Source organism: Gossypium arboreum, chromosome 2 (genome assembly GCF_025698485.1).
Source record: "Gossypium arboreum isolate Shixiya-1 chromosome 2, ASM2569848v2, whole genome shotgun sequence".
Taxonomy (NCBI): Eukaryota; Viridiplantae; Streptophyta; class Magnoliopsida; order Malvales; family Malvaceae; genus Gossypium; species Gossypium arboreum.
The window spans coordinates 5,899,764-5,924,573 of NC_069071.1; the positions used below are offsets into that span (position 1 = coordinate 5,899,764).

Here is a 24,810-nt window from a genome sequence, read left to right on the forward strand (position 1 = left end):
ATTCATAACATTTTGTATTATAACATGTCTAATTAGGAGAATTTGACTCACTTCGATCATAGCATCCTAATTATTAGGCATGAACTCATACGCATTCTATAGGTTATGTCTTTTACGGGACAATGTAGATCAGAGAAACAAGATTTGGCATCCCTGTGTTTATAGGGAACAGATCGAAGATAGCAGATCTAATACTCCTGTGCTTACAGCGAAGCAGATCGAAGATTTCAGCATGGCATCCCTATGTTTATAAGGAACAAGTTGAAGATTTCAGCATGGCATCCCTGTGTTTATAGGGAACAAGTTGAAGATAACAGATTTTGCATCCCTATGTTTATAGGGAAGAATCGAAGATAGCAGATCTGACATTCCTGTGCTTACAGTGAAACAGATCGAAGATTTCAGCATGGCATCCCTGTGTTTATAGGGAACAAGTTGAAGATAGCAGATTTGGCATCGCTGTGTTTATAGGGAACAAATCAAAGATAGCAGATCTGACATTCCTGTGCTTACAGTGAAATAGATCGAAGATTTCAGCATGGCATCCCTGTGTTTATAGGGAACAAGTTGAAGATAGCAGATTTGGCATCCTTGTGCTTACAAGGAACAAATCGAAGACATAGCTGAAGCAAATCTAAGATGATTTGGCATCTCTGTATTGTCAGAGAACAAATCGGAGTTTGGCGTCTCCATAGTCGACAGAGAGCAGACACATAGTAGATCTGGCCTAGAAATAATTTAAAAAAAAAAAAAACAAAGTCCAAGTCCAGTACAAAATTACAAACATATAATTTGGCCCAATCGAAATGGCCCATTACTTGAAAAGATTGAAGGTCCATCTATGAGCTTGACTCATATGGAAATATAATCTTTAAGAATTTGCAATCTTAGATATGATATGCAATCTTAGATATGATACACTCTTAGATATGATATGCAATCTCAAAGATATGATCTTGTAATCTTGGAGATTTAATTTGTAGATATCCTTTAATCTTAACCGTTGATGTAATTGATCTGTACCGTTGGATTTGGGGAGGCTCAACTATAAATAGAGGCCTCTCCCTTCATTGTAAATCACTTGAGTTTTGGGAAGTAATAAGAATTCTTAAAAGCATTCAATCAAATTTCTCTCCCTCTTGCGTTCTCTCCCTCTTGCGTTCTTACTCCCGAATCCGTTTTCTCGACTTTCGTAGACCAAAATTAATCTTTTAAAACAAAACATTTTATAAGGTGATCCAATCACACCTAAAAAGATTGGTGGCGACTCCCATTTTCGTTTTTCTTAAAGTCGATTCCTATTTTCCAAAACTCGATTTAAAAATGGTCTCGACAGTGTCTATTTAACAGATAGCAACACGGCCTAAGCCACCTCACACAGGCGTGTCACACGGGCGTGTCCCTGTCGAGCCCAAATCTAGTCCTATTCGGAAAAGGCCACTCTTGAGGGTTTTGAATCATTCTAAAGCCTATATAAACACCCCAGGAGGTACCTAGAAAAGACACAGAGAGTAGAAAGCAAGGAATTACTCGAAGGAAGCCAATTGATCCATCTCAGAAGCCGGATTCACCTTCAAAACTGAAGATATCCCTTCATTTCCCTTTAAGAGTTCTTTGGTTTTCTTTATGTTTTGTTATCATTATTCTTTTGAGATGTTTTCTTTCATAAATATGAACTAAACCTCCTAAATACCTAAGGGGAATGAAACCTAAGATAGATCTTTTTATTATTATTTGAATTATATGATAAATATTTGATTTGTTCTTAATTATGTGTTCTTAATTCTTGCTTTGATATTCCAGGATATTAATTCCATTTTTGATGTGCTTATTCAAAGGAGCAAAAGTCCCTGTCTAAGAGTAGATCTAACATAATTAAGCAGAGTTGATTGCACGCCTAGAGATAGGGTGACATAATTTTTCCCGATTAGGGTGAAACCTAATAAGGGAATCTATAAATCAAGTTAATGCAATGCTAGGGGTTTTAATTAGAAAGAGATTTCAATTAATCAATCTAGGGTTAGACGTTGTTACTCTCGAGAGAGATAACAATATAAATTAGGGTTTCTAAGGATCAAGTCAAATGAATAGATCGTCAAATTCAGAGTCAATAACAAGTGAAGTCTAGGTGGATTTTTCCTTAGGTATTGTCCAAATCATTCAGTTTTCCCAAAAGTTATTTCCCCAATTCACTTTCTGTGCATTCTTAGTTTAGTAATTAGTTTAGATAAAGCAAATCCCTTTATTTTTAGGCTAGATAATAAAAAGAAAGTTAATACTAGTACTTTTAGTTCCTTTGGGTTCGACATTCCGGTCTTGCCATAAGCTATACTACTGTTCGATAGGTGCGCTTGCCTTTGTCGTGATAATAGTTAGTTTTCAAGAACAGACATTCATAAATTATAAAACTTATCACGATTTACATCACATCACGGACCAGTCCAAATTCGAAGTGTTACATTAGCCACCTAAGTGACTCTCAGGCTAACATCCACCCAAGACACACCCTGACCTTATAACACCTCATTCTTATCTCAATATTAGTTATTTATTAACACGAAAGTAAACCATGAGCCAATTTTAAACTTTCCCTAGGTAATTTAATCTAAAGGCATCTTTGTCATTTTACCTCATATGGTAAAACTAACTTGATTTTAGATCTAAATGTTTATCGACCTTTTTTTAGTCAAAATTAAGCAAGCCTAAAAATTCTAGCTTAAATTGAGTTCTTTGCTATGTCTAATTCAAGTTTTACTATTAGACACTAAATTGTAACAAATACAAACTATCAGGACCTATTCCGAATTAAAAATTAAGTGTGTTTCTATCGAATTTTACCTATTACAAGACTAATCCTAAAATTTTACCAAGTTTCCTTATCATATAGAGCTCTAATTAGACTAATCAATTTTCAAGACTAAATTGTAACTTAAACAAATTAGAATACCAATTTAAAAAGACAACAATTCAACCCTCCAAAAACCCACATGGCCGTGTCCCCCAGATCGTGTGTCATTAAATGCCTGTGTTCATGTCGTGAAAAAATTTTTGACAGATCGCACATGCCCGTGTGTGATAGCTCCAGTTTCCACACGTCCGTGTCACTTACCCACACACCCGTGTGCAACCCCTCACATGCTCGTGTGAAAATCACTTGACCTATTTTTGTGAAAAACTCATTTTAAAACCCGATTTTGCATATTTTAATGGCCAATTAAACCCGAATTAACTATGATTACTTAACATACATATACATACACCTTCAATTGAATTTATCGACATCAATTAAGCCTCAGTTAAATAGAATTAGGCAATCAATTTCATACATATCAAACATCGAATAAATCAAACAAGTGGTGTACCTTAGTCGCTAGTAAACCACTCCATGGAAGCTTCATTTAAACAATCGTTAGTAAAAATTCCATGTTTCACACACTGTGTTATCAAGCAACAAAACACCATAAATCATTCAATAATTAAACTCAAACATGCCTCAAAATTATTATAAAATCATTCATATAAAATGTCCAATGTCCAATGTCCAATTACAACCAGAATCAAACTAATTCTCGGGAGTTCGACAATTCCTGATTACAGTCTCTAAAATGTGAAATAAAATCTCTACCAAGCCTAAATCTTTTGGAACTCTCTTGCTTGGCTCCTCAACTCCTCACTCCCGACAATTATCTGCACGAACGTGAAGGTGTGAGCTTTAAAATGTAACACCCCAAACCCGGCCTAGACGTTATGGCCGAATCTGGCGAAGTCACATGAGAATTTATTTAAAACCATGTCTACCCAAAAACCGTTCCAGTTACCATCTTTTACTTAACTTAGAAAACATAAATATTGAATTAATTTGCTTGAAAACATTTCTTAGTTCGCAGAAGCTTAAGAACAAATAAAGTTGCAGCTCCAAAATCCATAAACAGTGTTTCAAAATTGTGAACTTAAACCAAACAGTCTGAAACCAGAAATTACGTAATTACTCCTAACTATAGCAAATAAAATAATAAAAACGTTAAAAACCTTTAAAACCAGAGTGTATGTAGTAGTGGTCACTGTCGAGCCCTCTGCAGCACCAATCCATCTACTGCTAGGGATTACCTGCAAGATAAAACAATAAAGGGGTGAGTTTTCGCAAACTTAGTGTGTACATCCCCACAGGCAGCATGCATACAAACAGATAATAGAGTACAAATAATTCGAGCCTGAGCCCTTTTCAAAATTGGCGTGGACCTTAGCCCACTCAGATACAGAATCAGAACAATTGGCCCTTAGCCCATACAATTATCGCATGCATAACAGATCAGATTATCAGGGAAACATGCCCACCAACCCTGCACACCATCTCTGTCCAACCCAACACACCATGTGGGGATAAAATAGACCTACCCAGCCCTGCACACCAACTATGGGGATAAAATCAACCCATCCAACCCTACACACCACATGGTACCGTGAAACGGCACATAACAGAAATATGCAGCTGAGCTGCTAGATAACAGGCTAAAAGCCTTTCAGATACTTCATTCACTTCATCAATCATCCCACCCCAATGCAATGCATCATACAATTGTGGCATGCTATTATGCAGATAAACAGATCATACATATATTTCCAGAACAGAACAGATATACATGTAAGATATTAAATGTCAAACAAACATCAGTATCATATCATCGTATGAGGGCCTAAGTAACACTTACCGACCTTACAATAGGTCACAGTCGACTTGGGCAACCCGTGCAACCTTACAGAACATTTCAAACAAATTGGGCTCACACGCGCGTGTGCCTTGCCCGTGTGGCCCACACAACCCAAATTGGCCTTGACCATGTGGATCACACGGCCTGGCCCAAAAATTCCACATGCCCATGTGGTTCACCCATGTAGCCCACACGGCCCAGTTGGTCAAGCCCATGCCTCGCACACAGCCTCACCAGCCTCACATGCCCATGTCCGTCGTACCCGTGTAGCGCACGCATAGCCTACTTCGTCGACCACACAGCCATAGCCACACGACCTCTACACAGGCAGTCCACACGCCCGTGTGGCTAGTAGTGTTTTCGGCTTTCGTCATAATGCGATTTCAGATCGATTAGAGTACACACCTGGTTTCGATTGAAGCCTAACGCAAATCGGACACTCCAGAACCTATATTCGACAATGTCAAAACCCATTTCAGTCACTTAAATCGATATTGAACCGAAACAGTACGAACAGTCAATTCCTAAACTTATCAAAAGCCTTACCTTTAACAAGCAACGATGATCTCTCGCTGCTAAACTCGAAAGTTAGTCTACAGCAGCTTAATCGTCCCTTAAAATGCAGACAAAATTCTTAATACCCCACCCCTTTCCTCAAAACGAAATAGGGAAATCACCCTTAGACTTACCAAACAGACGAAAATGATGATTGCACCCAAAGAGATGATTTGCAAAGACTAAAGGAAATGAAAATAATGGGGAATAAGGGAAGTAAAGTTCGGCTACCAAGAAAATATGGAGGAAAAAGGAAATAATTTGCAGGGGGAAAAGAACGTCGGTTACAGAAAAGATTTTCAGGAAACTGACTTAGAAAAATCTGATAAACCCTTCCACTTCAGTGTTTTAATCCAACTCAAGCACCCATACAGCATTAACCGCAAAAAAATAATGCTTCCTTACAAACTCAAACCCAAGACCCCAAGCGCAATCCCTTGCCACTTAACCCCAGATCAGCAGGCCCGTTCTGTTAAGTTTTTACCAATAAATTTCAATAAACTCATCAACCAAAAGCCAGGCTTTAATTAAATAAAAACTAAAATTTTTCCCAAGTTAAGGCTCGAACTTGGGACCCCCCAAACACACCCCATAGTACATAACCACTTAAACCAACATATATTTTATGCCAAGCAACACAAAACAAATGTTCAGATATTTCCATGCTCAACAATCACAAAAGCCAAATTTACAGAAATTTGGGGCGTTACAACTCTACCCTCCTTAAAGAAAATTCGTTCTCGAATTTTACTGCTCAGAAAAGGTGAGGATATTGCTATCGCATTGAATCCTCTAGCTCCCAAGTAGCCTCCTCAGTGTTATGATTCTGTCGCAGCACTTTCACCAAAGGAATAGATTTCCTACGCAGAACCCTGACGTCGCGATCCAAAATCTGAACTGGCTCCTCCTCGAACGTCAGATCTGGTCTAACCTCAATTTCCTCCACAGGCACAATGTGCGTGGGATCAGAACGATAACGTCTCAACATCGATACATGGAACACGTGATGTATGCGATCTAACTCTGAAGGTAGCTCCAACTGATATACAACTGGCCCAACTCGCTTCAGAATCTGGTACTTCCCAATAAACCGAGGGCTCGGCTTACCCTTGTGACCGAACCTCAAAACTTTCTTCCATGGCGAGACCTTAAGGAAAACCAAGGCCCCCACAGAATACTCGATGTCCTTTCTCTTCAAATCAGCATAGGACTTCTGTCTGTCAGAAGACGCTTTCAGTCAATATCAAATTAGGTAGACTTTATCTTCAGTCTTCGATACCAACTCTGGACCAAAAACACGTCGCTCACCCAACTCAGTCCAGCATATGGGAGTGCGACACTTACAACTGTACAGCGCCTCGTAAGGTGCCATCTGTATACTAGACTGATAGCTATTGTTGTAAGCAAACTCTACTAATGGCAAGTACTCCTCCCAACTACCTCAAAAATCTATAATGCAACCTCTCAACATGTCCTCCTGTACCTAGATCACCCTCTCCAACTGCCCATCTGTCTGAGAATGAAATGCAATACTGAAGTCAAGTCGTGAACACAAAGCCTTATGAAGCTTCTGCCAAAAATGAAAAGCAAACCGAGGATCCCCATCGGAGATAATCGACACTGAAACCCCATGCAGTCTTACTATCTCTGAGATGTAAAGTTTAGCCAACTTCTGTAAAGAGAAGTCTGCCCTAACAGAAATGAAGTGTGTAGACTTGGTTAATCGATCCACGACGACCCAGACAGAATTCTTCTTCGTGGGTGTTAGTGGTAACCCACTAACGAAATCCATCGTCACTCGCTCTCATTTCCACATAGGTATCTTAACTGGCTGTAGCAACCCCGAAGGCAACTGATGCTCAGCCTTAACCTGCTAACAAGTCAGACAGTGAGCAACGAAATCGGTCACCTCACGCTTCAACCCTGGCCACTAGTACAACTATCGGAGATCTTTATACATCTTATTTCCACCAGGATGCATAGCATACGGACTACTATGCGCTTCCCTCAAAACCTACAGCCTCAAATTCTCATCATTAGGTACACAGATCCTACCTTGGAAGCACAGTGCCCCTTCACTATTTAGCCTAAAATTTGTAATCGTCCCAGTCTCAACCTAACGAAATCGCATCTTAAGAGTCTTATCCTCTAACTGCTTAGCTCTAATCTGCTCAATCCACGTCGAATTCACTTGAAGCTCTGTCAGAAGACTCCCATCATCATAAAGACTTAGTCGAGAGAACAACGCTCTTAAATCAGCCACAGCTCTACGGCTTAATGCATCGGCAACTATATTGGCCTTTCCAGGGTGATACTCTATACTGCAGTCGTAATCTTTAAGCAGCTCAACCCATCGTCACTGCCTAAGATTTAACTCCTTCTGAGTGAGGAGATACTTGAGGCTCTTGTGATCAGTGTAGATGGAACACCTCTCACAGTACAGATAATGCCTCCAAATCTTTAATGCAAAGACGACTGTAGCCAACTCTAAATCATGTGTCAGATAATTAGCCTCGTGAGTCTTAAGCTGTCGAGAAGCATAGGCAATTACCTTACCGTCTTGCATCAAGACGTAACCCAAACCCACATGTGACGCATCACTGTAAACCACGAAGTCCCTACCAAGCTCATGCTGTATCAAAACTGGAACTTGAGTTAACACAATTTTGAGCTTCTCAAAGCTCTCCAACTGTGCATCAGTCCAAACAAAGGGAACTCCCCTACGCAGTAACTTAGTCAAAGGTGCATCACTGTAAACCACGAAGTCCCTACCAAGTGACACGCTATAACACCCCTAACCCGTAACCGTCACCGAAATAGGTTAAGAGGGGTTACCAGACCTGTAACTCAATTCAGAACATTCGTTTAACAAATTCTATCTCATTTTAGTAACCATCAATCATTCACATTCTAATATATTTAAAAACAAACATATCAAAGATTTAGTAATGCATTTAGGACTAATTTGATAAGATATAAAAATTTCAGAAACTTAGAAAATTTTCAACTTTTCAAAGGTCACACACCCGTGAGAACAGGTCGTATGCCTCACACGGCTTTAAACACGCCCGTATATCTAAGCCTTGGCAAAATAGGGCATAATACTGACTTGGCTACATGGCCGACCACATGCACGTGTGCCACAACGACCAATAGACACGCTCGTGTGTCTAGGCCGTGTCAAAACTGGAGGGTATATTGACTTTAATTAGTAAGGTACCCTAGGGGACACACGGCCGTAGAACATAACTGTGTGTCACACATGGCCGAGACACACGCCTGTGTCTTTGCCCGTGTGGACAAAAATAAGCCATTTGAATAGCCAAATTTGCCACCCTAAAACATAAGCATTTACATTCATATTTTATCACATTTAAGCAATTCAATTGGCAACCAAATCAACTATTTCAATACACATTATAAGCCATGTCTAAACTTACCATTTACTTGTCCATATACCTATCTAGCAACATATACAATTCATCCATTTAACATCCATAAATCAAGACTACCTTTGTATAATTTCATTCAAACATTATCATACAAAACATACCATATTCAAACACATAAATACACAACCAAAACATGGTACCAAATAAGCCAAACCACGTGGCTTAACTTATATACAATTTCATACTCAAACCATGATTCCAAAATATAACTTTTACTATCAAACTAGCCTATACATGCTATATTTACATAAGTTCATAAGTTCAAAATACCAAACAGAAATTTGGATAGTGTGACATGCAACTCCGACTTGCCCGGAACGAGCGAGCTAACGAACCTCTATAAGACATAGAAACAGAAACAGAATAAGCTTCTAAGCATAGTAAGCTCGTATAATTCAAAATTAAACTTACCATTTAAAGTAATCAAAGCAACAATATAATGTCAACCTTTCAATATAAGCATCCTAATCACACAATATCATCACATATTAGTCATTTAACTAATACATAATCCATAACTTGTTCATATAACATTATTTAGGCCTGTTGAATACATTAGAACTTAAAAGGATAATCAAGTGAACAATGTCAAAAATCCGTCAATTCATCATCATACATGCTCTTTCGAGACATGGCCAGTAAGCTCTTCATGAGCTGATAACAGTAAGCTCTATTGAGCTGAAAACGGTAAGCTCTATTGAGCTGAAAACAGTAAGCTCTATTAAGCTGAACAGTAAGCTCTTCTAAGCTGAAACAGTAAGCTCATACAAGCTATGGTAAGTCCGCAACAAATGCAAGAGCTCAACCATTTCAGTAATTCCAGTAACACATCACACGTATCCAATAAATTCACATAGTTCAACCAAGGCTCGATAACAGATTCGATATATCATCAAGGCAATCATATCTCAAATAATTCAATTATATACATTCAATTCAACCATTGCAAGTATAGTAAATTTTGATTCTAATTATATGAACTTACCTCGGATTGCTTGGATGAAAACTAGCGTTTACTTATCTACTTTTCGTTTCCCCCGATCCAATTCTGGTATTTGCTTATCTTGATCTATATGGTATCAAATTAACTCATTTAATTATCATTCAACTCAATTTAGCCTAAAAATTCATTTTTGGCCAAATTACAAATTTACCCCTAGACTTTTGACTACTTTGCAATTTAGTCCTTTATACACAAAATAACAAATTTATGCAATTTACCCTTAACCCATGTATAGCCGAATTTCACATAATCACATAACAGGCCATATTTTCATTTTATTCACATTTTCAACCACAACAATTCTATCTTTTACAATTTAATCCCTAATTCTCATTTTTGTAAAAACATCACTTTATAAAACTTGTATAACTATTAACAACCATCAATAATCTAACAAGAACCTTCAAAATACCTAAGTATTCAACAATGGCATATCTCAAAATCTATAAAAGTTTCAAAACGAAGGTACGGGCTAGCTACATTAAGCGGCAACAAGCTCAAAAACATAGAAATCATTAAAAAATGAGCTCAAACCGTACCTTAATCAAGAATTAAAGTAGTCAAATCCATGGAAGCTCAAAAACCCTTACTTTTCTCTTTTACAATCGGTTGAAAGAAGAAGAAATGACACCAAATTAAGTTTTTGTTTTATTATTATTAACTAAATACATAATTTACCATTATAACCTTATAGTTAAACTTATTATATCATGAAATTCATGGACATGAATGCCCACCAACTTAAATTAAGGTCAAATAACATTATAAGGACTTCCATATTAATAAACCATAGCTATTTAATACCTTTAAACAATAGTACTCAACTTTTACGTGTTACGCAATTTAGTCCTTTTTACCGAATTAAGCATTTAAACAATAAAATTTCTTTATGAAACTTTCACATAATTTATCAATCATGTTGTAGACCTTATTAAATAATAAAATAAATAATTTGATTTTGGATTTGTGGTCTCGAAACCACTATTCTAATTTGACCTAAAAATGGGCTATTATACACGCCCATGTTTTAGGTCGTGTGGGCATTCAATGTGAGGAACACGGTCGTGTCCCAGCTCATGTTCAAATTAGGGTAGCTACTGACTTGGGTCACATGGCTAGCCACACGCCCATGTGCTAGGCCGTGTGGACAATTTCATTTTCAAAAATAGGTGTAGAATTCACACGGCTGAGACACATGCCTATGTCTCTGCCCATGTGACCAATTCTGAGCATTTTGTTTCTCAATTTTTAAAATGTAGGGGACACACAGCCAAACCACATGCCTGTGCGTATGGTCGTGTGTCACACACGATTGAGACACACGTCCGTGTGTCTACCCGTGTAGACAAAATAAGGCTATTTCCAATCCTTATTTCTCACCCAAATTTTTCCTTGTACCTACATTAGTACTTGCATACATATACCAACCAATTCAAGATTTAAAACCAAGATAACATTGACATTATACATGTTATATCGTCACATGTATTCAAACTTACTTTTTGTAAGACATATGTTTACCATAATTCAATCTAAACATAGCAAGTACACATACATTAACCCTATTATAACCTCATATATATATATATATTCACTAAATATACCATCACTAGCCACTCCAACGGCTATATTATAAACAACCATTTATATGCCAACACTGGCCAAGTTAGCCTACACATGCCATTATATCAAAATAAGTTTGCTATTTATACCAAAACGGGCTAAAGGATAGTTTGATGGTGCTCTGATCGATTCCAACCTTTACGAACTTCCGAGCACTATAAAACTGAGGAAAATAAAACAAAGTAAGCATTTAATGCTTAGCAAGTTCGCATAATAGGAATTTAACCCGAACTTATTTAATAAGGCGAGATGGAGACCTTGATTTGGACCCTCGTGATCGAGCTTTTGATTGTAAAGAACGCGGAGCCATAGTCAAACGATCCAAACCAGGTTGAGAGCGTCGAAGCTTATCCACCTGAAGCGCTCACTTCTACTCCTGTCCTGCTGTGGAAGCAGTGGCCGGAAGCTTCACTGTGGAGGCGGGCGGTCTGATGGAGCTGATTAGATCCACAACCGAGATGGAGCCATCCCTGGAACCCAGGAGCGAAGCTATCCCTCCTGAGACTGGCCCACAAGAACCCATTTCAAGTAATTATATAAATAACATGCATCCCAACTAATTGACCAATTGCCTAATCACATGCACACAATCAAGCAAGTTAGTCATGAATTTCTAAATACTTTTCAAGTAATAAAGATAAGCTCATCATGCAATAACTTTCATACACATATACTTTTCTTATCATATTTCCATATAACATAGAAATTGATAAATAATCTCAAGTTTAGATTAGCCATAACAGAACTTCGCTCATTGAGTTTATTTGAAATATCGATGGATAAACATGTAGTACACTTGAAGTGTACAACACTGTAAACTGTCAACTCATATTCAGGGGCACCCAATTAGGGCACATAATCAAGAAACACTCTCTCGAGCCATATAACAAGATTATCATGTGAGCCTTGTAACAAGAAGCTTATCCGGGCTATAACAGGAAACTCATAAGAGTTTAGAACTAGAAGCTCATTAAGCTTAACAAGTAACTCCGAAGAGCTATTATCAGCGAGCTCCGGATAGCCATATAACAGAAAGTTCAAGCGAGCCATATCAGGAAGCTCATAAAGAGCCTATATCAAAACGCTCAGAAAGAGCTATGTATGTGTCCACAATATTTGCAAGATCACAACCGATCAGGCTGCTCACAAGAGCCATATAACGGGAAGCTCGATAAGGCTTATAACAGGATGCTCTTTCAAGTTATGGTGTGTCTGCAACATATGTAAGACCACAACCAATCAGGAAATCTTGTATCCATCGAATTCCATCTATTCAAACGGGACTTACACTTATCAAGCAATATTAGGCATGTAATTAATTTTATACATCAAACATTTATACAATTCACACATATTCAACATTCAATTCCAAGCATATTAATATACATATCTAGTTATACGAACTTACCTCTATACTTGTTCGTTTCAAGAATCTACTAATCCGACATTTTTTGTTTTCCCCAATAGTACTAGGTCATTCCAGATCTATATAAATGAATTTAACATCAATTTAATTCATTTCATACTCAATTTAATTCAATTCACATCCTAGGAAAAATTATCATTTTGCCCCTATACTACTTTTCATAAATGAAGACTTCATCCTTAGGCTCGGAAAATGAAATTCGTGCAATTTAATCCTTATTCCAAGTCTAATCGATTCTTACATATAACATTTAAAGAACATATATTTCATAAGAATCAAAAATTTTCCATGAATTTTACATCTTTAGAATTTAGTCCCTAAATCACAATTCCATGAAAATTCACTTTACAAAAGTTGTTTATCTATCAACAACCTTTCAATTTCTTCCATAAATTTCAAAATTTCAGCATATTCATCCATGGAAAAATTTTAATACTTTGACAACTTTACAAATTGATCCCCAAAATAGCTAGATTAGGTTATTCCGATCTCAAAAACATAAAAAAATACTAAAAACGGGACAAGATTACTTATCCAATTAAGCTTGCTTGATTTTCTTTCTCTTTCCTAGGGTTTCCATAGAATTTGGGGAAGAAGATGATATAAATGATGATATTAGATATTTATTTTATTTACTATCTTTTGTTTATTTCAATTTCCAATTTAGTCATGTTATTTTTCTAATTTTCCATGGTTGAACCATCAAAAATATATACTAATTTTTCTTAATGGTCTAATTACCATATAAGGACCTCAAGTTTTGAATTCTATAGCAATTTAATACTTATAGCTACTAGAACTCAACTTTTGCATTTTATGCAATTTGGTCCTTTCTATAATTAAACATGAAATTGGTAAAATTTTCTTATCGAAATTTTCATACGTCTTTCCTATCATAATATAGACCATCCAATTATATTAAAATAAATTTTCTTTCCAACTCAAACTTCTGGTCCCGAAACCACTATTCTGATTTCACTGAAAACGGGCTGTTACAGAATTTTAAGAAAAAAATTGGTTGGATCTATTTTCTAATGATAGATCTTTAAAACCATGCAAAGAAAATGAAATTTTTATCTCTTTAATCTGATGCAAATGGTATGAAAAGTAGGCTAGATGAATTGTGTTTAAAATTGAAACAACCCACTAGAAATTTAAAAATTGGGGAATTTGCCTAATGGCCACTCCAACATTTCCCTTACTTTACCAATTGGTTTTTTTCCTTCCAAAATTCTAAATTTTGAGGTTTATTTTCCAAATAAATACTCAGAATTTTCACTTGTTTTGTAATTAAACTCAATGTAATTAATATTTAAATTTAACTCAAATTAACCCCAATAAAATTTATTTTAAAATTATTTTTCAACCCAAATTAATCATTTTCACTAATAATTATTTAATTACTTTAAAATTAATTTTCCAAAAATATTTTATTTTTCGGATTATTGTTTAATCGATTCTAGATGAAATTAACCTCCTAAATTAAATTAAAATTTACTAAAAACTGTATAAATACCTAGTTTCACACTCGAAACCTAAAAAATATACCTAAAACTTCTAGACCCGGTTTAGGAATATTACATGTGGTCTTTTTAAAACAAGTTTGGCAAGATATCCAATTTGATTTTCAAGCCCATGAAGCGATGCTTGCTAATTTTTCAGTAATGTTTCAATGTTTTGAAATCGAGTTTTTGACACGAAAATAAATTTACCTAACTTCTCCTCAACGTTTAGCTTCTTCTCTTGCTGATAAGGCTACTAAAAACCCGGAGGGGATTGTGACTTTTGATTTCCTACACCACCCCAAGAGAAATTTGGGTGGTTCCTCCAACCTGCATTATAGTTATTACTATAAGGGTTATTTTCATGTCTGCAATTGTTACCCTTAAAGTTGTCTTGCTCATACTCTAAGCTCAAACCAAAAGGTAAACATTCTGGATTGATCATCCCCTCTACATTCGCATCATATTTGATAATACTCTAGAATGACATATTTTTATGTATTAATTACATATTTATTTTGAGTATGATCCTACTAATTTAAGCTATTTATGGTTTTTTATCTTGAAGGGAATAAATTGAAGGCAAAAGAAAATTTAAGGGAAAAAGCATGAATTTAAAGATAAAATGGGTCAGCATACGAAATAGGAAAGAAGTGGTGCTGAAAATGCAAAGTGTGGAAGACTTGGGGGAAAAAGTGCAAAGAAGAGATTTTATAAACACAACTCTATTTAAATTTTAATTATATTAGGATAATTGTTAAGATTACTATTTAGATTTAATTTTAGATTTTATCTTTATTTATCTTTTAGAATTTAGATAGGAATAGACCAGGTTTCTTAAGTACTATAAATAGAGGATGGAGTGACACAAATTTGACTCATCTTTTCTGTAAACACTCTCTCCCAAAAAGCTTAGCCTTTGTTCCTTTCATATTATTCAATAAAAATTACATTTTAATTACATTTATTTCTTTTTCCCCAAAAAGCATGAGCCACTAAATTTCTCTAGCCAAATCTTGTCAAAATTCCCCAAAAAGGATTCATAAGGCGCAGAATCCACGCTTAGCCTTCTCAACGAGTATTCATCATTTCTCCGTATTACGGGGCTGACACTTCCGTCCATGTCCCTTCAAAGGTGATCTTTTTAATATGTGCAAAGAACGGCCGCTTTGTATGTTTTGGGAAGGTTACACAATTGATTCGTTAACTTATTGCGTCAGTGGTTGTTGAGCCCAAAAGACAAAATGGCGTGGCATTTGCCACTGAAAAGTGATGATCTAGTATAAGACGGTCCCACAAAAGCGACTGTTGTCTAGAGTCAGGTTCCTCTAAATCGCAAGTCTAAAATCTAAGTGGAGCTGGTGGTCGTAGGTGTCCTCTTCCACTATAACTGGCTAATTCTGCTCAAGAAGGATCACATAAAAGCCTAGGATTGAACCCAAGGCGGATCGAGACAACCGAAGGCTGAAATCTCTCCATAAAAAAACTCTTTTTCCTCAACTTTGTTTATCTTTACAATTTTAATTTTAATTTTCACAATTTCAATTCAATCAGACCTTTAATTTTGTCTTTTTTATTTTTTTCCAAGTACGTAGGTTTTCTTGGGCGCTACTTTATCCCGGATCTCGAGGAACAAGAACTTGTACAAATCCAGTCCTTGAGGATTTGACCCTACTTCCCTTATACTATTCTTTTATTATTTTATAAGAATAGGATTTTTTTGTGCTCTCTACGACGCATCAAATTTTGGCATCGTTGTTGGGGACTGGTAATGTACTAATCTTATTTCTTTTTTTTCTTATGATCAGATCTGCTCCAGGAATTCTTGCTTTTGATTCAGAAATAGAGAAGACTGCATGAGCTAATCGCAATGAAACAAAGCTACCAAAAAAACAGTCAATGGTGGTAGGGACTCAGAGTAACCCACCACCGGAAATTAAAGTAGATGACAAAGTTGAGTCAAGGGTTAACAACCCTACTCAAACACTTGAAAGTGAAAGAGTAGGAGTCGATCCACCAAAAGAAGTGTTTAACGCTAGGGTTAATGGAAACCCGAATCTAGCACATCAACATATGGCTCAAACGATTCGGTAATTGGCCAAAGCTCCTGCAGAATAACCGCCATTGTGCATTGCGTATCCTACTATGGATACTGATTTGAACTAAAGTCAGGTTTAATCCAGATCCTACCAACTTTTCGTGGGTTGCAAAACGAAAACCCCCACAAACATCTGAAAGAACCTCAAGGCGTAACTAAGGATCAACTCAAATTGCGTGCTTTCCCTTTTTCCCTAGCAGATTCTGCTAAGGAATGGTTATTTAATCAACCCCTTGGATCTATTACAACTTGGACTGATCTTTCTTGTTTGTTTCTCAATAGGTTTTTTCTAGCATCCTGTGCAGTTGAATTAAGAAAGGAGATCATTGAGATAAGGCAAAAAGAAGTAGAGTCTCTTTACGACTATTGGGAGCAATTTAAAAAGTTGTGTGCAAGTTGTCCACAACATGGTATAACGGAACAGTCTCTACTCCAATACTTTTATGAAGGCTTAAAGCCCATAGAGATGAATATAGTAGATGCTGCCAGTGGAAGAACGTTGACCAACATGACTTCCCAACAAGTAAGGGACTTGATATCTATGATGACTGTAAATACTCAACAATTTCGAGCCAATCCTGAACCCACTAGAAGGGTTCACCAGCTAAGTATTTTAGCTTTAAAAGATAAAGTTGATTGACTTACTAATATCATGACTTCTCTTTTTACAGTAAAAGCAGGACCAACCCTACTGTGCAGAATTTGTGCAACACCTGAACATACAACTGATGCATGCCCTAGTTTGTGTGATGATACTATGGCCCATTTAGATGCTGTGGGAAACTTTCCTGGACCACCCCAAATGCGATATGACCCCTATGCTAATACCTATAACCCAGGGTGGAAAGATCATCCAACTTGAGTTACGGAGCTAACCCACGGTACAACCAGCCATACCAAAACCTGATTCCACAATAGTCATGAGATTCAGGTACCTTTCTAGAAACTATGGTCAATAAATTAGCAGCTAATATGCTTGATTTTCAACAAAAAACTGAGGCGTCTATAAGAGAATTAACCACATCAATTGAGAAAATGAACTCACAAGGAAAGCTGCCGTCACAAACAAAACCTAATCCAAGACAACACGCAAATGCAGTGACATTGCGAAGCGGAAAAGTATTAGAACTAAATCTCGAAAAGAATCTTGATTAAGATTTTACCCAGAAAAAGCAGGAGAACAATGAACAGGTCCGAATGAAACCTCCACTGCCCATAATTCAACCTCTATTTCCAGCATGATTGAACCAACATCGGAGAGGTAAAGAGGACAAAGAGATCCTCGAAACATTCAGAAATGTCGAGATCAACATGCCACTATTGCATATCATCAAAATAAAATTTCACGATATGTTAAGTTCCTTAAAGAGCACTGTACCAACAAGCAAAAATTAACTGGTAATGAAAGGTAAGCGTTGGTGAGAATGTATTTGCAGTGTTACAGTGGAAAATGCCAGCGAAATGCAAAGATAGGGGCATGTTCGCAATACCATGCAAAATAGGCCACTTAGGAATTAAAAAAACCATGTGTGATCTAGGAGCTTCCATAAATGTAATGTTTTTTTTCTATTTATGAATCACTTAACGCAGGTTTTTTGACAAAAATAGGTGTTATCATTCAATTAGCAGATAGGTCTATTATGCATCGGACGTATTAGTGAAAGTCAACGGACTTATCTTTCCTGCAGACTTTAATGTGATAAAAATGGAAGAGGATAACGCTCTTGGGTCTTCAGACATCTTGTTGGGGTAACCTTTCCTTAGTACTGCAAATACAAAGATTGGCGTGCGTAGCAGAACTCTCACGATGAAATTTGACGGAGAGATCGTGAAGTTTCATGTTTATGACCCTATTAGTCACCCGAATGAAATCTTGAACGTAAACAATGTCGACATAATTCACTCATTAGTAGAAGAAACTTTTAAGTCACCTTATGAAGATAAACTTGAAATATTGTTTAATGATAATTTCGATTCAGGATCTATTTGCGAATCTATTAATGAATTATTGGCTCCTATGGATACTAAACTTCTACCTTCTGTTGTGCAGGCACTAGATCTGGAATTCAAACCACTTCCTGAGCATCTCAAATGCACATTTTTGGATAATGATGAGACCATTGCCGACTTAAAAGGGATTAACCCTTGAGAGGCACACATAAAATTTTCTTGGAGGAAAAAACGAAACCAAAGCAGGAGGAGCATGGACGATTAAACCAAAATATGGTGGATGTGGTAAAAAAGAAGAATTTCCAAGCCCATATGAATGAAAGAATTCAACTGGAACAGCCCCAATACTAGTTGAGGTGTCAAGCTAATGACGTTAAACAAGTGCTTGTTGGGAGGCAACCCAATTTTTATTTTTTTATTTTTATTTTATAATTTATTATTTATTATTTTATTTTATTTTATTTTATTTTATTTTATTTTATTTTATTTTATTTTATTTATTAATTTATTTTGTTTGGATATTAATAAATTTCTCTTATTCTGTCCAATTAAACCGGCAAGGAAAAAACTCAGGAATTGGCATGCTTTCACAAACATCCCTTATTCTATCCCTATTCCAAGCAAGAATAGCGCATCTCTGCTTTATACTTACCCAAAACCTGCATCCAAACACCCACCTTACAACCTAACACCCTTTCTTCTACACCTTCAAACCATAAAATTTTCCCCATTTTCACCCAAATAACCCTCCAGCCGCCGTCCACCTTCTCCCTCACCCCCACCACCGATTTTTTTCCACCACCATGGTTAGGACTAGAAGTCGTGTCACCGCCGAACCCTTCTTCACCATCAACAGTCGCTGGCGTCGGTTCTCGACGTCCCAGTACGTCAACCTAGCCGACGAATGCCTTCCCCACCTTCCTCTCCTCCACGCGACACCAAACCTTCTCCTCCTTGCAAATATGCATGAACGATAGTGACAACATGGGGAGTTTTTCCTAAAACCTTCTTCCTTCACATATTTGTTTTCCTCTTTTTTTTCACATCAAGGACAATGGGTTTTAAGTAAGGGGAGGCATTCCTCATTATTTCTGTCATTTTATCTATTCTTTTTACTGTTGTGTTATTGTTGCTACTACCTTATGCCCGTTTCTACCCACATTTATTTTTTTAGAATATTTTGCCTCTTTTCATGCCCAAGATTTTAACCAAGAATTACCCACTATTTGACCTACGAGTATGATTCTTGTCTACTGAGTTAATAATGATTTTGCTAGTTTGATTTCATCTCCACTGTTTTATTTCTATTAGGCTAAAATAATTAAGATTAATAGAGTTAACCTGATCTTACTTATAGTAAAATCGATTAAGTCTAAATGCAAAGAGGACACTTAATATAATTGCACGCTAAAATTATGTTCATGACTGTTAGGTGGTTGTGAAACTTATTTTTGACACTTGATTGCTTTTCTTAGTCATCCAAAATTAAAATTCCGTTTAATGATAAGAATAAATTTTAATGTTGTCGAAACCATTTTTTTGTGAAAGGGGTCGACTTTTTATTTTAAGAATGAAAACAAAAAAATGGAAGTCGCCACCAATCCTTTTTGATGAGGTGTGATCGGGTCACCTTGTAAAATTGGTTGTTTTTAATAAACAGTTTGATTTATTTAAACAACGATTTTGGTCCACGAAATTCAGAAAGACGGGTTCGGGAGTCGATTACTCATAAGGGGGTATTTTACGTTAGTCGAGAAAAAGAATTATGTCCTGTAACTTAGGACATAATATTTTAAATCCCCAAAATGAGAATAGACGCCGAAAATTATTTATTTTTGAAAGATATTTGATTATCTCAATTTTAGAAAGAAATCATATTACGTAAGTTAGAATACGATTTTTTCTTAATTCCCGAGAATATTTGAAAATTAATGCTTTGAAACTTTTGGGTATTTGGATTTATTGAGAAAATCGAAACCCTGTAAGTTAGGGAACGACTTTTTGAATTCCAAAAAACGGAAGATTGCTTATTTAAAAAACGAAATTTTATGTATCAGTAAAATGTAACTCAATTTTGCAGTAAAATAAATTGCGGTACTATTATACATAATAGAATAATAATAATGAAAACAATAATAATAACAATAGTAATAGAAATGAATAATATGAATTTTTGAAAGTATATATATATAAATGAAATAACAATAATAGGCAAAAATAAAGAAAATAAAACAAGCCAATTAAAAAGGTAACAATAATAAATAAATAAACAAATGAGAACTGATAAAAATTTAATTAAAAAAATTAGCAAATAAACAAATAAATAAAACGATATTAAATAAAATAGTTTAAAGAAATAATAATGATATTAATAATAATATTAATATAATAATAAATGAAAAAAAAGAAAAACAAAAAAACTAAAGTTTTAAAATCATATAAGAGGACATAAATAAATAAATAAATAACAAAGCGATATAAATAAATAAATGTATTATATTAAAAAATAGGTAAAAATATAAATATAAATATAAAATGATAGTAATAATATATTAAACTAATTAATTTAATAATAAAATAGCGAAAATAACAAAAAGGGACTAAGTTGAACCTTAAAACAAATTTTTGAGGCAATATCAGAAGTAAATAAAAGGAAATGGACCAATTTGAACACGTGAATAACAAGGAGGGACTAAAAAGGCAATAATCCCTGCCTTCCAAAACGCATGACTTGTGGAGGACCAAAATGCAATCAAAATAAATCATGGGGTATAAATTATAAATAAGGAAAAGTTTAATTGCAAAACTATAAAAAAGCAGAAGGGCTAAATGCGCAAATAGCCCATTAATCAAAAACACTCAGATCCTCTAGACGAGTCGGGTCGACGCACTGGTTAAGGGCAAAACGACGTCGTTTTGCCCTTCTGATGCTTTCCCCAAAACAACGCCGTATGGAAGCATTATAAATACAACAATTCTTAAAAAAAATTCATTTTTAATCCTTCTTAAAAAAAACAAGAAAAGAAGGGGTTTTCTTCTCTCTAGTTTCCCAGAGTCTGGCCATCGGCCTGCCCCTGCTCCGGTCACCGGACTGCCACGCCTCCACCGTGGTAGTCGTTGTATATGACGGACGGAGCCTCAAAAAGAAGCCTTTTTCATCCTTTCAACATCCCCAACTCCGATTTGATACTAAAACACCCGAGAGCCCTTATAAAATCCAAAAATAGTCATGCAAACTTTCGGTTCCAAACCTCCTCCAATCACCGAAAAAAGATAAGGGATTTTATTTTTTTATACCAGTATAGTTGTATTTTAATTGAAAATAAACACTCGAAAAAAATAAAATAAAAATACCTATATATGAACAATCAGGGCCTTTAAATCTTTGATCTTTTTTTATACATCTACTTGTTTTTTGTAAGTTTTTTGTTTGAAAGTTTGTTTCTTTTTTGTATTCAAAAGTGTCTAGAGAAAATTACAAAGGATTTTTGATAGCTTTTATAGCCATTTTTATATGATTATTTGCAATCTTTTCTCCTTTTTGCTTTTACAGGTGCAAGTGGACGGAGCCATGACAGTGGCGGTGCTGCAGGCATGCCAATGGCGGTGGATGTGACAAGGGCAGACCTAGGTGCGGCGCACCTAGGGTTTTCTTTTTTTTTGTGTGTTTTATGGTTTTGGGCTTAATTCGGCTTCCGGTTAGGCTGAATTGGGTTTAGTTTTTTAGGTTTGGTTTTGGGTCTTATTGATTGTTGGGTCAGGTTTGTATTAGTTTTGGGCTGATGGTTTTTAACTGGGTTTGATTTGGGTCTTGGGTTTGTTTGGATAATTTGTCTATTTGTTTGGGTCTTAGTGGGCCCGGGCCAAAATTGGGTTGTACAGATGTCTCCGTAGTTATGAGTGCAGCTTAAAAATGTGACTAGCTAAATAATCGGGGTAGGGTGCTTGGGTTGTCATCCAACTTCGCGTCAAAAGGTTGTGTGACTTGTTAGGTAAAACTCCGCTAACCGGAATTAAACAAAAAAAAAATTAGGAATGTGTTGGGCTAAGTAACTAGGGTGGGGTGCTTGACTGTCATCTCTCTTCGCGTCAAAAGGTTCAATATATTCTTAAGGAAAAAAGCATATATAAATATAATAAACTAGGAGTATGTTAGGCTAAGTAACCGAGGTGGGGTGCTTAGCTGTCATCTCTCTTTATGTCAAAAGGTTCAATATATTCTTAAGTAAAAAGAAAAAAAAGAGAGATGTATTATTAATAAAATTGCATTTGGAGACTAAAGGTGGAAACAGATAGAGTGTCTTGGTAAGTTTAGTAAATTACCTAATTTTCATGAAATAATCCAAGTTGATTTTGATCTTTGTGTGATTAAATTGGAATACTTTTTCAATTTTACTTAAAGCAAGCTAAAGGTTCTCTTTATTTTTCATATGTATTATGCCTAATTTTTATAAAACTTTGAAGTGATATTTCTTTCATGGAAAAAATCTAAATTTCACAGTGGATAGAAACCATACTTGAGGACAAGCATGGGCTAAATAGGAGGAATTTGATAACACTCTAAAATGACATATTTTATGTATTAATTACATATTTATTTTGAGTATGATCCTACTAATTTGAGCTATTGATGATTTTTTATCTTGTAGGGACTAAATTGAAGGCAAAAGGAAATTTAGGGGAAAAAGTCTGAATTTAAAGATAAAGTGGGCCAGCATGTGAAATAGGAAAGAAGTGGTGCCTAAAATGCAAAGTGTGGAAGACTTGGGGAAAAAGTGTAAAGAAGAGATTTTATAAACACAAGACTCTATTTAAATTTTAATTATATTAGGATAATTTGTTAAGATTATTATTTGGATTTAATTTTAGCTTTTATATTTATTTATTTTTTAGAATTTAGATAGGAATAGACTAGGTTTCCTAAATACTATAAATAGGGGATGGAGTGACACAAATTTGACTCATCTTTTCTATAAACACTCTCTCTTCCAAAAAGCTTAGCATTTGTTCCTTTCATATTATTTAGTAAAAATTTCATTTTCATTATGTGTATCTCTTTTTTTCCTAAAAAAGCATAAGCCACTAAATTTATCTAGCCAAAGGTTGCCAAAATTCCCTAAAAAGTGTTCATGAGGCTTAGAATTCGTGCTTAGCCTTCTCAACAAGTATTCATCATTTCTCCGCATTACGGGGCTGACACTTCCATCCATTTCCCTTCAAAGGTGATCTTTTCAACTTGTGCAAAGAATGGCCGCTTTGTATGTTTTGGGAAGGTTGCACAGTCGGTTTGTTAGCTTACTGCGTCAATGGTTGTCAAGCCCAAGAGACAAAACGGTGTGGCGTTCGCCATTAAGAAGTGATGATCTAGTGTAAGACTGTCCCACAAAAGCGACGGTTGGCTAAAGTCAAGTTCCTCTAAATTGTAAATCTAAAATCTAAGTGGAGCTGGTGGTCGTAGCTGTCCTCTTCCACTATAACTGGCTTATTCTGTTCAAGAAGGATCACCTAAAAGCCTAGGATTGAACCCAAGGTGGATCGAGATAACCAGAGGCTGGAATCTCTCCATAAAAAAAGCTCTCTTTCCTCAACTCTATTTATCTTTACAATTTTAATTTTAATTTTCGTAATTTCAATTCAATCAGACCTTTAATTCTATCTTTTTTTTTTATTTTTTTCCCAGGTACATAGGTTTTCTTGTGCACTACTCTGTCCAGAATCTCGAGGAATAGGAACTTGTGCAAATTCGGTCCCTAAGGATTTGACCATACTTCCTTTATTCTAATTCTTTTCATTATTTTATAGGGATAGGATACTTTTGGTGCTCTCAACGACACATCAATATTACCCTACTGGATTCACCTGCTTAGAAAAATTTAACCCATCAATTTTCTTACCAAGAACTTCAACCTGATTCGCTAACATAGAAACTGCATCAATATTAAAAAATCGGTTGCTTTAATCGGCTTCGTTCTCATTAGTTGTCATTGATAGTTATTCAATGACATCTCCTCAATATACTCTTGAGCTGCCTTGAGTGTTTTATTATTTAGTGTTCCACCAACTGTTGCATCAATTAGTTGCCTAGTTAAGGGATGCAAACCGTTGTAAAAGGTTTGAACTTGCAACCATAAAGGCAACCCATGATGAGGGCATATTCTCAACAGATCGTTAAATCTCTTTCATGCATCATATAATGTCACCAAATCAATTTGAGCAAAAGAAGAGATATCATTCCTCAACTTAGTTGTTTTAACTGTCGGGAAGTATTTCAACAGAAATTTTTCAGTCATTTGCGCCCAGTTAGTGATAGAACCTCATAGCAATGAATTCAACCATTATTTTGCCTTGCTCCTTAAAGAGAATGGGAACAATAGTGAGCATATGGCGTTATCAATAGCACCATTAATCTTGAAAGTGTCACAAGTCTCTAGAAAGTTAGCCAAATGAGCATTCAGATCTTCATCTTCAAACTATCAAACTAAACATACTGTT

General features: G+C 35.8%; 1 non-coding gene across 1 annotated transcript; it reads left to right on the plus strand.

Annotated features, from left to right (window-relative positions):
* The first annotated feature begins 24,453 nt into the window (after positions 1 to 24,453).
* LOC128289775 (small nucleolar RNA R71) lies at positions 24,454 to 24,560 on the plus strand. The gene has a single exon (XR_008279419.1). It is a non-coding gene; the product is annotated as a small nucleolar RNA R71 (small nucleolar RNA).
* Positions 24,561 to 24,810: the final 250 nt, after the last annotated feature.